The 14,756-nt window shown below is 44.1% G+C and overlaps 1 protein-coding gene across 1 annotated transcript in view; it reads right to left on the minus strand.

Moving 5' to 3' along the window:
• The window catches only part of CRISPLD1 (cysteine rich secretory protein LCCL domain containing 1), a 694,545-nt gene that overhangs the window by 105,601 nt on the left and 574,188 nt on the right, over nucleotides 1-14,756 (minus strand). The window lies entirely within an intron of this gene.

Here is a 14,756-nt window from a genome sequence, read left to right on the forward strand (position 1 = left end):
AAAATGCTTGCTGAACCTAGGGGGCTGGACCTGCAAGAAATCTAGATTTTGCTTTTTCTTCCATCATTTTTAAGACCTTTTCTGCTTTAGTGCCAAATAAGTTATCTTTGTGCAAGGGTGCATCCAACAATTTTGATTTGACATGGTCTGGCAGGAGTTGTTTCTTAAGCCATGCATGTCTTTTAATGACAGATCTGGTGACTGCTGCCCTGCAAGAAGCTTCTAGGGCATCAAAACCACAGTGCAAAGTGTGTTTAGTTACTTGACCAGCAGAATGCATTAAGTCCTGTAAATCTTTAGATTATGCCCATGCAGGAAAGAAGGACATTTTTTGTTTAAGGAGTTCCAAGGTTTGCTACTGATATTTAAACATATGGAACTGACAGTTTAGTGCCCTGACAGCAACAGTAGCTAAGGTGTATACTTTTTTACCCCATCTGTCCAGTGCTCAGGAAACCCTGTATGAGGGGGTGGGATTCTTAGCTGAGGTTGCTTTAATCCCTTTAGATCCTTGAGTAATGACCTCAGGGTCAGCTGTTGGATATTTAAAAAGATATTTGTGTGAGTCAGGGACTCTGTGGTACCTGTCTGGTTTTCTGGGAGTAGGAGGGAGGGCATCTGGAGTCAAGCTGATTCAAGGAAGACATCATCCACCACATCTAGGACTGGGGGGATGGCTAAGGGCCTCTGTTGTGGAAGGTCCAGGAACTCACTGAGTCTCTTTTTAGACTGTGGGTAGCCTTGACTCTCCAATTGGAAATGCTCCCTTAAGGTATGCAGGGTTTCCCCAAAGGAAAAATCCTCTGGTGGAAGAGGATGAACAAATGGATTCCTCTGCAACAGAATCCTCATATGTGGAGAGGGGCTGCATGTCTTCATAGTCAGATGAATCGGATTCATCTGACTCTTGTTCACATAAAACTACTGGAGACAGATCTCTTTTCCTTTTTGAGGGAGTGGCTTGGCTTTCCCTAATCAGCATGATAAGGTCTTCTGCCATTGTAAGCATTTGAGACTGAGGCAAGGGAGCAGGCGCCTGAGAATGGGTAGTCAGTTTCATGGGTGTGGTTCGACCCCTGGGCCTAAGGAACTCGGTTGTTTTTGAAAGAACAGTAGCCAAGAAAGAAGAAATCAGTTTATGTTGGGATTCGGTGTTGGGAAGGACTTCCTTGGAAGCCGATACCTGCACAGCTGCTCTGGACCCATCCAAGGTAGAGATGACCACAGCATCCTTAGACGAAGAAGAGTTCTGCATCATACCAGACTCCAAAAAGAGTCTCAGTAGTGGCCTGCGAATTAACTGCAGAAGGCATCAGGGGCTGCAAAAGCACCTCATTGAGTTCCGGAGGACTGACGACCAGCTTAATGGAAGCATTGTAGAAAGATTTGGTCCTGTGTGGTCTGTCTCTGTCTTTATCTTTACTTTTTTTTGGAAGATCTGCTGTCGGATGGCTTACCGAAGCCATATCAGAATTCAAGGACTGTAAACAGAAATATCTGGCTATAATAAGGGCCCAACCAATAGTTCTGGCATTAAACAAAGCACAGAAGCGATAACGAAGGACGTCGGGGTCTGGGCCTAGACAAGTGACTCTGTAAGAGTGGAAGTCCCGATGTGGTATTTGCTTTCCACAGGCAAGACAATTGTTAACTTTTTCTGACATCGGTTAGTACAAGAAAAAAGGATTCCCAATGGGGTACTTAGCTTTCAATGACTTCAACTTCAATTCGGAAATGAAACTCTGGTAGCAGCCAACCAGCACTCGTGTGAATTGCTTCTGGCTCCACGGCAAGAAAGACTGATGAAGTGGCATCGGATGCCTTCCTTTATACCACTGACGACCTGATGTCAGTCCTCAAGTGACAGCAACTGAAGTAAAAATACTATGCCTCTGGTATTCAGGCCAGCCGAGGGCTACCCTGGCAGGGATAACCCACATGTGATGACTGCAACAGTGAAACACGAAGAACTCCTAGTTGGCTCAAATGGAGCCAGTGTGAGTTTTTACAGGATAAAGGTTAGGTCCCAAGGCAGTGGGACAGGCTTCCTCAGTGGTCTGATGTGCAAGATCCATTTCAGGAACAATTTAACATCTAGCATGGAGATTAAAGGAGGGTCTAAGGGTAAGCAGGCAGAGACAGCAGAAAGGTGACTTTCATTGAAGAGTATGAAAGGCCTGCCTTGATAAGCTCACACACACAAGCTAAGACTAGCAGTACATCCACTAGAAAGGGATCCATAAGCCTTTGGAGACACCATCTGGAGAATCTTTCCCATTTTAAAATGTAGAATCTCCTTGTGTTAGGTTTCCTGGCCTCCCTAAGGACAGAAAGCATGTCCTCAGAGTAGTGGTGTCTGAAGGGTATTAAAAGTTTTTCTCCCAGAGTGTTAGACACAGCATCTTCAGATGAGGGTGGATGAGAGTTCCCTTCTGCTGTGTCAGTAGGTCCACCTTGTGGGGTAACTTGTGATTGCCCTTGGCGAGGGATAGCAGAAAGGGGAACCAATGCTACCTTGGCCAATAGGGAGTCAATAGCAAGACTTTTGGATTGTCCCTCCTGATTTTCAGGAGGACCTTTTGAATGAGAGGAAAGGCATATAAAAATCGTCCCTTCCATGACATGGTGAAGGCGTCCACTCTCCAGGCTAGTGGGGAATGGTCTTTGGTACACAATTTTCTCAGTTGTCTGTTCTGGGGAGAGGCAAACAAGTCTATTTGAGGTGTGCCATACTGGTGGACAATGTCTAGAAAAACGTCTGTGTGCAACATCCACTCGTGATGCAGAGAGAATGATCTGCTGACAGCATCCGCTTGGTGGCTGTCCTGAGATGGGATGTAGACTGCCTGTAGAGATAAGTTGTTTTGTGAGGTTAGGTCCCAAATCTGCATTGCCAGCCTGCAGAGGAGGTAAGACTTAGCCCCCCCCCCCCCGTTTGTTGATGTATCACATGACCATGGTGTTGTCTGTGAAGATTTGAAGGTGGCCTGGCTGTAGTAGGGGAAGAAAAGCTTTCAGAGCTAAATGAACTGCAGTCATCTCCCTTACGTTGATGTGTTTTTTCAGGAGGGATTCCTGCCAGCATTCTTGCACCTTGAGATCCTTCACGGTAGCCCCCCAGCCCAGATCTCAGGCATCTGTGTGCATATGTTGAACTGGTGTGAGGGGTAGGAGGGGAAGGCCTGGGTTCATTTGAACTTGTTGAATACACCATTGCAACTCTGGCTTTAGGCAGGGTAGGAAGGGGATATGGAACTCTAGAGAATGGCTGTGTTGGGACCACACATTCTTTAGATACCATTTCAGCTTTCTCATGTGCATTCTGACTAGTGGTAGCATAGAAATAGTGGCTGCCATAAGACCCAGACGTCACATGAATTGTCTTGTTGAAAGTTGGTGGGTCTGGATAAGATCCTGGAAGTGATCTGTTAGGGAAATTACCTAGTCCTGAGGAAGGAATGCCTTCATCAGGTCTGTTCAGATCCTGCATCACAGGAAGATTTTGCCCTGCTCTGGTGCAAGGGATGGTTTGGTGAGACTGAGGGTGAGCCCCAACCCTTGTAGTACAGACATGGAAAACTGCATATGTCTTTTAGGGTGTTTTCCTTCTCTGCAAGAATGAGAATATTGTCTAAGTAGGGGTAGATGTGAATGCTCTTGGTCCTGCAGTAGGCTATGGTGGGAGCTAGGCATTTGGTGAATACCCTGGGTGCAGTGAATAAACCAAAGGGCAAGGCAGTAATTTGAAAGTGAGAACAGGGCCCAGCAAATTGTAAGTACTTTCTGCGAGTGGGCTGTATAGGAATGTGGAGGTAGTCCTCCTTTAGGTCTAGAGTGGCCATGAATGCTTAGGGTAGCAGTAGTGGAAGGAGTGTCTGAAGGGATAGCATTCTGAAGGAGAGGACTTTTAGGAAGAAGTTTAAAAATGACAAATCTAGGATTGCCCTCCATGGTCCATCCCTTTTTGGTACAAGGAATAGCCTTGAGTAGAAACCTTTTCCTTCTTGTCCTCAGGGGACAGGTTTTATGGTTCCATGAGCCAGTAGATCCTGTATAATGTGAGGAATAAGGTGTAGTTGGTTTTTTGGGGGGAATGGAATGCTCCGTGGTGTGGACCTTTCTTTCCAAGATAGAAAATATAATTTTCTACTATTGCTAGAACCCAGCGATCTGAGGTGATTGTCCTCCAAAAGGAGAGGCAGTGGATGAGACGGGCTGACAAGGGGAGATGGGCAAGGCAGTCACGCATTGTTGGTACCATTTCTGTCTTGAAAGGGCTGTCTTTGGGTAGGCTGAGAAGAGGCGGGCCTGGAAGAGGCTTGCCTCCTGGTTCCTTTCCTATGGCTGGAAGAAGAAGTAGCAGTGGAGCGGGTTCTTCGGACATAGGAGGTCTTAGCTGGATAGTTTCTGTAGGATTTTGGTATAGGAGATTCCAGAAGGTGCTGAATGTCTTGTAGCTCCTTACTCTTCTCCTGAAGGTTCTCAAACAGTTCAGCACATTGTTTTCCAAACAGGAGGTTGTGGTCTAGTGGGACATCTAAAATTTTAGATTTGAAATCTTCAGGCAATGGTTGTAGCCGAAGCCATGAATATCTGCGAAGCACAGATGCAGATGCAGCAGATTTAGCAGAGGCCTCTGCTGCATCATAACTGCATCTAATGGAGTGCCTGGGTAACTGGGATGTCAGAGTCAGTTTTGGTGATACTTCTGTCTTATTGGGAGAGTCAGGCAGGGAGGATAGAAGTGTAGATGCTTGGGATACAAGTCCAAGGCATAGTTAATCACATGGGTTTGGAAGTTAATGGCTCTCAAGGCTAGGGAGGAAGAGGTATAAACCTTCTTGCCCAGCTTGTTCATATTCTTGCTATCCTTGTCAGAAGGCAGGAGGGACGAGGATGGGATCAGTTTGACTGCTTGCCTAGGGCCACAGCTATCACTGCAGGGTCCACCAAGGGGGGATTTACAAGAAATTTGTGTTCATTAGGCACCTTATAGAAATGAACAGGTCTCATAGGAGCAGGTGGCTGAGAGTCAGGATTTTTAGATTCTGATGCAAATGCATCTAGGTATGCAGGTATAACTGGGGGGATGGCAAATGTTGAAGGAGATTCAACTTGCAGCATCTCAAAATATCTTTTTTGAGTTTCAGTTATTTGGGAAGTATCCCATTTGAAATATTCTTTCATTTTAATAATGGTCTCTCCAAAAGTGATGTCTTCTGGAGGAGAGTCACCTTCTATGCATTCCTCAGCTGGGGAATAGTATTCCAGGGGTGAAGCTATTTGTGATGAGTAACAAATGGATTCATCTGATGATGAGGAAAAAACTTCCTCTTCTTCTTCCTGAGAAGTAGGAGGGGGACTATAAGTAGCTGAGGTAGGTTTTGGGCTAAGTACTGGGATAGTGGAGGGTGTGGAGGCTGAGGGCCTAACGGCCATGAAGGCCTGCATTAAAGACTGTGTAAAAGATTGCCAATTGGGTAGTCCTTCCAAAGAGGGAGAAAGATGTTTGATTTTTGCTTTCTTTTTAAAGGGGTAGTATTTGGAGAGGGAGAAGGTCTAGTTTCAGGGGCCTGAGCCAAGGAAGAGGATTCAGATCCCTGTGTCCCAGACGGGCATCCAGTGGATGCCAGGTTCTCTCTCGACTTCGACAGAAACTGACGTCTGAGTAACCTCAGCGGACGTGCCTGCTGGTACTTCAGAAGCGACTTCCTCAAGGGGAGCCGAAGAAGTTGAGTGCTCTAGTGGATGTCCCTCAACCCATACATCAGCGGTTGGCAGGGCGTCCAATGATGGAGGGGCAGAGGTAGTAGGCTGTGAAAGCTTGGCCTTTTTTTTCTGGTGGTCCCACCTGGGTGGCTGATTCAAGATCCATCCTAAGTGTTAACTTTTTAAGTCTCTGATTTTCCAAATATGGATTAAGGGCAGCTAGGCAGCTTCTAAGCATTTTAGATAAGAAGGATTGCCAAATGGCGCAGGATGTATGGTCGCGTTCCTGAACTAAACAGAATATGCAATGGTCAAGACTGTCCTTATGCGAAATTTGACAAGCACATCAGCATTTACCCTTCTTAGTGGACATCGGCTAAGAACAAACAAGCAAACCATGCTCAAGTGATAATAAATTTTAAGAATTGCCCAATGGGGTACTTAGCTTTAGATGTCTTGATGGTAGAGGAGCAAAGTGATCAATCTGACATTCAACTGCTTCAGAAAAGTTCTGAGGTCTGTGCGTGCAGATGTCACATTTGAGACACCTGGTTTATGGCCCTGCATGTGACATCCCATGCACCAACAGCAACCAGGCTTAAACTTTTGTATAGGAGCCAACGTTTGGGTCACCTGAGGTGGAGAATCCCACAGTAAGAATACTGCAACATGGGAATAGAAGGACATCTTGGGTTACAAGGAATATAGCAAATAAGATGTTCCTATTAAATTTTATCCTTATTTTAAGTTATAAGATAATTTCTTACATACATTGAGTGTATCTGCTTTATTTTCTGGAAAAAAAATATATACATATATATATATATATATATATATATATATATATATATATATATATATATATATATATATATATATATATATATATATATATATATATATATATATATACTTGTTTCCTGCCTTTCTAAGCTAGTATAGTCCAGTTTTCAAGTTGGTGCTGAATTCAGGGCTGTGTTACAAATCTCTGTGTTTGCCCATACCTTACTTGGATAGAAGGAAGTTTCTCTGTTCACCTGTGAGAGAGGGGAGCTTTGAGCAGCCTATCTGTCCCGGGAGGAGTGGTTTCAGCCCAGAAATTAGTAGTTTTTTGGCCATTTGGGGCTAACTTCTCTTTCATTCCCCTGCTATAAATACCATATTTGCCCAGTTTTGCACGCCGGGCAGCACCGGTTAGCTAGGTTAAAACTATTCCCGGCTCCACAAAGTCTCCGCTTCAATTTTTCCCTTGGAACTAGACAAACTTTCAACTTAAGCACTCATGCCATTCATTTCTCAGCTCGACACTTGCTCAAAACTTATAGCAAGCACTTATAAACCCTAGCACTAGACCCTCCTGTACTGTACAGTAGGACAAGGCTCTCTATTCGACCTTACCAGCCATCCAGTAAAACAGTTCACTGTACCTAGACAGGCATGTCCAAAGGGCAGTTTCAGGTGTACTCTCCAGTCCAACTGGTGAATCTGGGCATTTTGAGGCAATGTTACAACTGCCTCATGTACACAGATAAGCCCCTCCTCCTACCACCAAACACTAAAACATGCGAGAGATGCAGTTATACAACCAAACTAGAGGCGAAGCTCTCTCAACCCAAGACTGGATCAGACAGTCAAGGGGAGAAGGGAAATACTTGCATCACACCACCAGTCTTACATAGACCCATTAAACCAGTACCGGCAAAAAACACACAAATACATGGAAACATACTCGGAGGCACTAAATAAAAATCTGCAAAATCAACAAAGACCTCCAAAGCAAACATCCAAGCAACGTTCACCCCCCAACACAAACCATGCAACACATACTTCACAAAACCAGTGTGCCATGCAATCACAGCCCTCAAGTCAAAATAACATACCCAACATACTAGTAATAGGTGACTCTATAGTCAGGCACACTGACGTCCCACTCACTAGGCTGAATAAGGAGAAGATTATTGTCAGCTACCTGTCAGGTGCCAGGATCTGCCACATAACACAAACACTCAGGTCACTCCAGAACAAGTACAAATATGACTCTGTCATTGTCCATGCTGGTGTGAATGACCTGACCTGTACCTCCCTGGACTACATGAAAAGAGACATGGAAGAACTCTCTGATCATGTAGCCCAGGCCGGTATGACCCTGACCCTGAGTAGCATCCTGCCCTCACCAAGAATGATACCAAGGTATAAAGAAAAAAATCTCGATTTCAACAATTGGCTAAGTTTTTGGTGTCATTCAAAGGGGATCCAGTATCTGTCTGCCTCGGATGACATGCTCGACAAGCCATGCTGCTTCACTAGAGATGGCTTGCACATGTCACCCTTAGGCTTTCGAATACTTGCCAAGGCTCTCTGCCTGACATACAAGGCCATGTCCAACCCAGAATTGATGGACATGCTCCACCTAAAGAAAACCTTATCCCCTCGAGGCACACGCTCTAGGGATCTAAACCTCACCACAACAATAAATAGGACATGCTGGAGGGATAGATTCCTGTCCCAGAGACTTCCCATGCTTTGGAACAAGATCCCAATCTACATTAGGCAGAGTTCCTCGCTAACACTCTTCAAAAGAAACCTTGACTAGTGGATGGGAAACAGAAAGTTTACCTCGGGGATCACTTCAGTGGCTCTGCTGGACAGAGGCACAGGGAACTAATCTAAGGGGGCTGCGAAAGCCAACACATTCTGGCTAGGCTTATAAATGCCTTCAAGCAGATAGCCTAGTACCCCCCTATGAATCTATAGGATAAGTAAGGATAAGGTGGAAATTCCACATCAAAGTGCCAGTATGAGATCATTATAGGACACTGGTAATGACGTTTGCCCATGATTACACATGAGAAGATCACCTGGGAAAAGTCAAACTATGGCTGTGTTCTACATGAACTACAAAGCAAATTGGCATCACATCTGTGTGCCCTGTTCAGTCACAGCCTCAGCTCAGGCTTTGTCCCAACCAAATGGTGCACTGCGACAGTCATTCCTCTCCATAAAGGGGGAGAGACAACAGACCATGGGAATTATCACCGTATTAGCCCGATGAGTCTGATATATAAAGCTATGGAGAGCATCATCATGGGCCTGATTAATAAAGATATAGGAAATCTCCAAACTCTAGACCACATGCAGTTTGGCTTTGTGAAAGGTAGATCATGCTTGCTCAACCTGGTTGACATCTTTGAGTCAGTCACCAGGGCTGTGGATGAAGGTAAGGCAGTCCATACAGCCTACCTTGATCTGGCCAAGTCCTTTGATACCATTCCTTACTCTGGAATTATTGATAAACTCACCAGACTAGGCATCAACCCCTATATCACTAGGTGTGTTGCAAATTGGCTTACAGATAGAACATACAGTGTGAAAGTATCGGACTCCAAGTCAGACTGCCAACCAGTCACAAGTGGAGTTTCAAAGGGATCGGTCCTGGGTCCTCTCCTGTTCGGCTTCTACTTCTCAGAAGTCCAGGCCAATTCAAAGGGACTCTGGCTGACCAAGTTCATAGACGACTGCAAGCTGGGGGCCATTATTAACTCCCCAAGTGATGCAAACATCTTACAGAAAGGCCTCACTGAGACCAATTACTAAACCATGGCCTTAAGCTTAATGCCAAAAAATGTGCCGTCATCCCCTTTGGTAAAAACTCAGTTCCCACTAATTACCACATCGATGGGAGCCCTCTGAACACTGAATCCACGTTATAAGAGATCTGGGGATGCAGCTTGACAGTAACCTCTCATTCGACCACCACATTGCCACTCTGGTCAGAAAGTCCATCTATGTGGCACATCTCATTACCAACGGTTTTGCATCCAGGAAGAAAGAGGTCATAGTTTCTCTTTACTCTTCCCTCATTAGAGCAATCATCAAGTATAATGCCCCATTTGGCATGCACCTCACTAGACACCTGCAACAGCTGGAGAGGCCACAGATGTACCTCACAGAGAGTATCCTAGGCATTAAACACATGCCCTACATGGACAGACTCAAAAGACTCCAGCTATTCACTGTCTCATATATCACTGTCTCATATCATCTACTTAGAGGCAATCTCTGCTTGACTTACAAAGCTATGTGTCTGACCCTGTTCTGTTAGAAATGCTACATCTAAAGAAATCCCAATGTCTCTGCACCACATGCTTCAGAGACCTCAACCGCATTACCACAATCAACATAACATGTTGGAGAGAAAGGTTCATGACCCAGAGACTGCCCATGCTCTGGAATACACTTCCCATACATGTCAAACAGAGAACCTCACTGTCCCTCTTCAAGAGAAATCTTGATGAGTGGATGGGTAATAGAAAATTCACCCCGGGGATCACTCCAGTGGCTCTACTTGAAAGAGGGACTGGAAACTAACGGCGGGTGGCATGATGCCATTGCACTTGTATGAGCTATGACAAGAGTGTTAGCGTTCTTTGATAAGCATAGTGAAAAATAAAAAATTAACATGTCTGGGCTTTTCCTCTAAAATACGAGAAAACTGCTCCCCACTCCGGATTTAAGAGTCCATGATTTTAATACCCATCATAAATGTGCCAACTGAATGCAAATCTATGGACTCTATTAAACCACTAGTAAAATCTTTCTGTGAGTATGAGATCATACTAATAACAATGGACTATGCCATAAAATTTCCAGAAACTGTACCATTATGTAAGGCTAATACTAAGACTATTGCCAAAGAATTGTTACTCCTATTCTCTAGAGTATCACAAACTAGATACTGTCAGAGAACCACCATTTATGACAAGAGTACTGCATCAGCTGTGACAATGTTTTAAGATTAAGCAGGTAAAATGTCCATGTGCATCATCCATAGCCTGATAACTTTGGTTCATAGGTTCAGTAAAACACAAACTCACGTTAAAAAAGTAACTGCTACTGATGATATGACATGTTTACTCTGTTTGCCATTCACAATAACAGGTGGCACAAACTTCTCTAGGCTTACTCCATTTGAAGTTCTATATGGCAGGGATCTGAGAGATCTGCTTGATATTACTAACATGACTTGGGCTAAAAATCACTAAAAGTGTGACAAAACATTATGTTAACTCACAGAATTGACTAAATCTGAAGACCTCTTATTAGTATTAGTACCCTCCAGATAGAGCACATTTCTAATTAACTGGTAAGGGCAATTTGCAGTGTTCTGCAAAAGGCTGTATATCCTGGAGGAAGGGAAAGGGAAAGCTTGTTCTTTGAGCGACAGGTTAATCTCAGAGTATAAAGCACCCATTTAGACCTGCTTTTTGCATTGTTTGACACTGGTTTTGCATTTTATTTTCCACTTTGAGTAAATTTGCATTTTATTCTCTGCTTTGAGAAATCTGTTTGGCCTGGTGTATTGGCCATCTTGGGTATAAGGAATGATTTTATCTGAGTGATTATCCAAGTTCAACTAACTCTGGGCAAAACCGCAATCCAGATTGTAGCTTGCTACAGACCCCCCACCATGCCCCAGGATTCCCACTCCTCTTTTCTGGATACACTGGAAAATATTAAGGTACAACCCAACACTCAAATAATGGGTGATTTCAACTACCCTACCATTAACTGTGAAAACTACTCATGTACCAACTCTTTTGCTCAACGTTTTCTGGAAATCATCAGTTCCAACGCTTTGGATCAACTTATCCACACCCCCACCAGAGGCAGCAATATCCTAGTTAGGAAAACAACAGTGAAAAATTTCTCCAAAGCCAACTTCACACTCTTAAGACAGAAGTGGCAAACTTCATGACACCCATGCAGATGGACAATAGAGGTATGACTGTTGAATCCTACACAAATGCACTTTCTAAGCACTTACACGAGTGCATGGATCGTGCTATCCCTAAAAGAACCAAGATGCTATCCTCCAAAAAAAGGAAGCCAATCTGGTGGTCTTCTGCCATAAACAAACTCTACAACAGAAGAAAGAAACTGTTGCAAAAAAGAGTAAAATCCCACGATTGGAGGAACTCCCTGGTCAGCCTCAGTAAGAAGCTGAGATCCCTCATAAAATCCTCCAAAGCTAGTTATGAAAACAAAATTGCCACTGATTCTAAAGACAACCACAAAGCATTCTATAGCTATGTTAAAAATCGCAATGGCAACACTCAGATCTGCTCTGAGTTACAGCACAATGACACTAAATATACAGAACCAACTGATATTGACAACATCCTATCAGATAGATTCAGTGCTAACTTTAGCCCCCTCTCACCCCCTAAAGGGCCTATCTTTATACCGGAAGAATGCAAAGTTCCTGTAATCACGGCTGCACAGGTAAAAACTTCACTCTCCAAAGCCAAGAACACAGCATCCATGGGACCTGACAACATCCCAGGCTGCCTTCTACATGAACTACAGAATGAACTGGCACCCCACCTAAGTACCATGTTCAATCATAGCCTCACCTCAGGCTTTGTGCCCATTGAATGGCGCACCACAACAGTTATCCCACTCCACAAAAGGGGGGCCACAACAGGCCCCAGGAACTACTGCCCCATTAGCCTGACGAGCCTCGTCTGCAAGGCCATGGAACATATCATCATGGAACTCATAAACAAAGACATTGGATATCTCCAAACCCTGGACCCCACACAGTTTGGGTTTGTAAAAGGCAGATCATATCTCCTAAACCTGATAGACTTCTTTGAAGTAGTCAACAAGGCCATGGATGAGGGTAAGGTGGTTCACACAGCCTATCTAGATCTCGCCAAGGCGTTTGACACCATCCCCCACTCTGGAATTATAGATACACTCACTAAACTAGGTATAAATCCCTATGTCACAAGATGGGTTGCCAACTGGCTTACTGAAAGAACCCACACTGTGAAAGCAGCAGACTCCAAATCAGACTTCAGACCAGTGACAAGTGGAGTACCACAGGGTTCAGTCCTGGGTCCTCTCCTGTTTGGTATCTACTTCTCTGAAGTACAGGGTAACACAGACGTTCTTTGGCTAACTAAATTCGCAGATGACTGCAAACTAGGAGCCATAATTGAAACTCCTAACGATGTGGACATCCTACAAAAGGGCCTTACTGAGACAGATGCCTGGTGTCAAAGACATGGTCTCAAGCTCAATGCCAAAAAGTGCATTGTCATCCCCTTTGGTACAAATTCTGTACCCATGAACTACCACATAGGCGGTAGTCTACTTAACACCGATAGTGTGATAAGAGACCTTGGGACACAGGTGGACAGTAGTCTCTCCTTTGATAATCACATCGTCAAAGTGGTCAGGAAATCCTTCTACATGGCACACCTCATCACAAAAGGTTTCTCATCCAGAAAAAAAGAGGTCATTGTTCCCCTCTACTCATCACTCATTAGACCCATTATAGAGTACAACGCCCCTTTTGGTATGTACCTCACAAGACATCTACAACAACTGGAAAGGCCGCAAAAATACCTCACAAAGAGGATTACTGGCCTCAAACAGATGCCTTACGCAGACCGTGTTAAAAAACTCCAGCTTTACTCCGTCCTACTCAGGGGCGGTCTCTGCCTAACATAGAAAGCTATGTCAAATCCAGAGCTGTTGGACATGCTCCACTTAAAGAAATCCCAATCCCTCCGAGCTACACGCTCTAGGGACCTAAACCTTGTCACCACAATAAACAGAACATGCTGGAGGGATAGATTCCTGTCCCAGAGACTACCCATACTCTGGAACAGACTACCTATCTATGTCAAACAGAGCTCCTCATTAGCACTCTTCAAGAAAAATCTTGATGATTGGATGGTTAATAGGAAATTCACCCCGGGGATCACTTCTGTGGTTCTGCTTGATAGGGGCACAGGAAAATAATTTTCTTGGGTGGCGAAAGCCAGGGTACAATTTTGGCTAGGCTTGTATAGGCCCTAGGGCCAATAGCCTAGTACCTACCTATGAACCTATGAACAGACAAGCAAATTGCTGCAGGTGTTGTGTGTCTTATAGCATTCGGGCTTCAGATTTCTCTTGTTTTTCATTGCTTGTTATGTATACTTAATTGATACTTAATATACAGAGTATAGCACAGCTTTGTCTTCTGATAAGACTCCAGAGGCTTGCATGACATGCACTGGGTTTGACTGCGTGATTTTTCTTTTAACCAGTGAAGCAAGGAAAGTACATTTTCTTCTTCTTGTGTCTGCACTTAAGTTTCATAACTCATACAACCATTTAGAGCCATTTTCTAAGTTGACTGATACCGTTTTTGCATTTTATTTTTTGCTTTGAGTAGATCTGCATTTTCAATTCTGCTCTGAGTAATCTGTTAGGCATGATGTCTTTGCCATCTTGCATTTAAGTACTGATTTGATTTAAGTGAGAAATAGACAAATTACTGCAGGACATGGGTAGCTTATGGCGTGTGGGTTTCAAATGTCACTTGTTTTTCAATGGTTATTTTTTTTCTCTTTTTTAAAAATTACTGCATAGAGCTATGCTGAAGGCTGCTCCACTGTAGATGAATTGACATAGTGGGTAGTACGAGCAAGTAAATTCTTTCTTCCTTTAGTATTGGAAGGACACCTTCATCTAATTGTTTTGAGTTACTTATCCATTTCTGCTCCTTCAGAGCAACTTTTGCTATGCTCTGCTGCTCTGAGGTGAGCAGACGAGTGGATTTCTGTGTCTGTTCTCTTAGCTGTGCAGTTGAGCATTTCTCCTGTTCTTCAAACGTATATTATTTCCAGTCCTCCTTCTGGTCTTCACTAATCTTCATCACATGGTAGCACTGGGATCATTACAGGGAGAGACAAGACTGCTCCTCCTTCTATTTGCCAGCCTTATAGCACATGGTATCCTAAGGTAGTGTAAGAACTGCCTCTTGCTTACTGAAAATGAATTACACCTTAACCCAAAGGACTATCAGTTGTTGTTTGTCTTTCGGCTTTTCCCGGTTAGGGGTTGCCACAGCAGAACTCTGGTCTGCTAATGATTGGCAGTAGATTTTTACGGTGCAGAGTTGCCAGCTCGACACCCAACCTTCAACGAAGGCACGTCCATTTACGCATGTCTTTCGGAACACCACTCAACCGTGGGGAGGACATGCAGAC

Source organism: Protopterus annectens, chromosome 3.part0 (genome assembly GCF_019279795.1).
Source record: "Protopterus annectens isolate FY-2018-M chromosome 3.part0, PAN1.0, whole genome shotgun sequence".
Classification (NCBI taxonomy): domain Eukaryota; kingdom Metazoa; phylum Chordata; order Ceratodontiformes; family Protopteridae; genus Protopterus; species Protopterus annectens.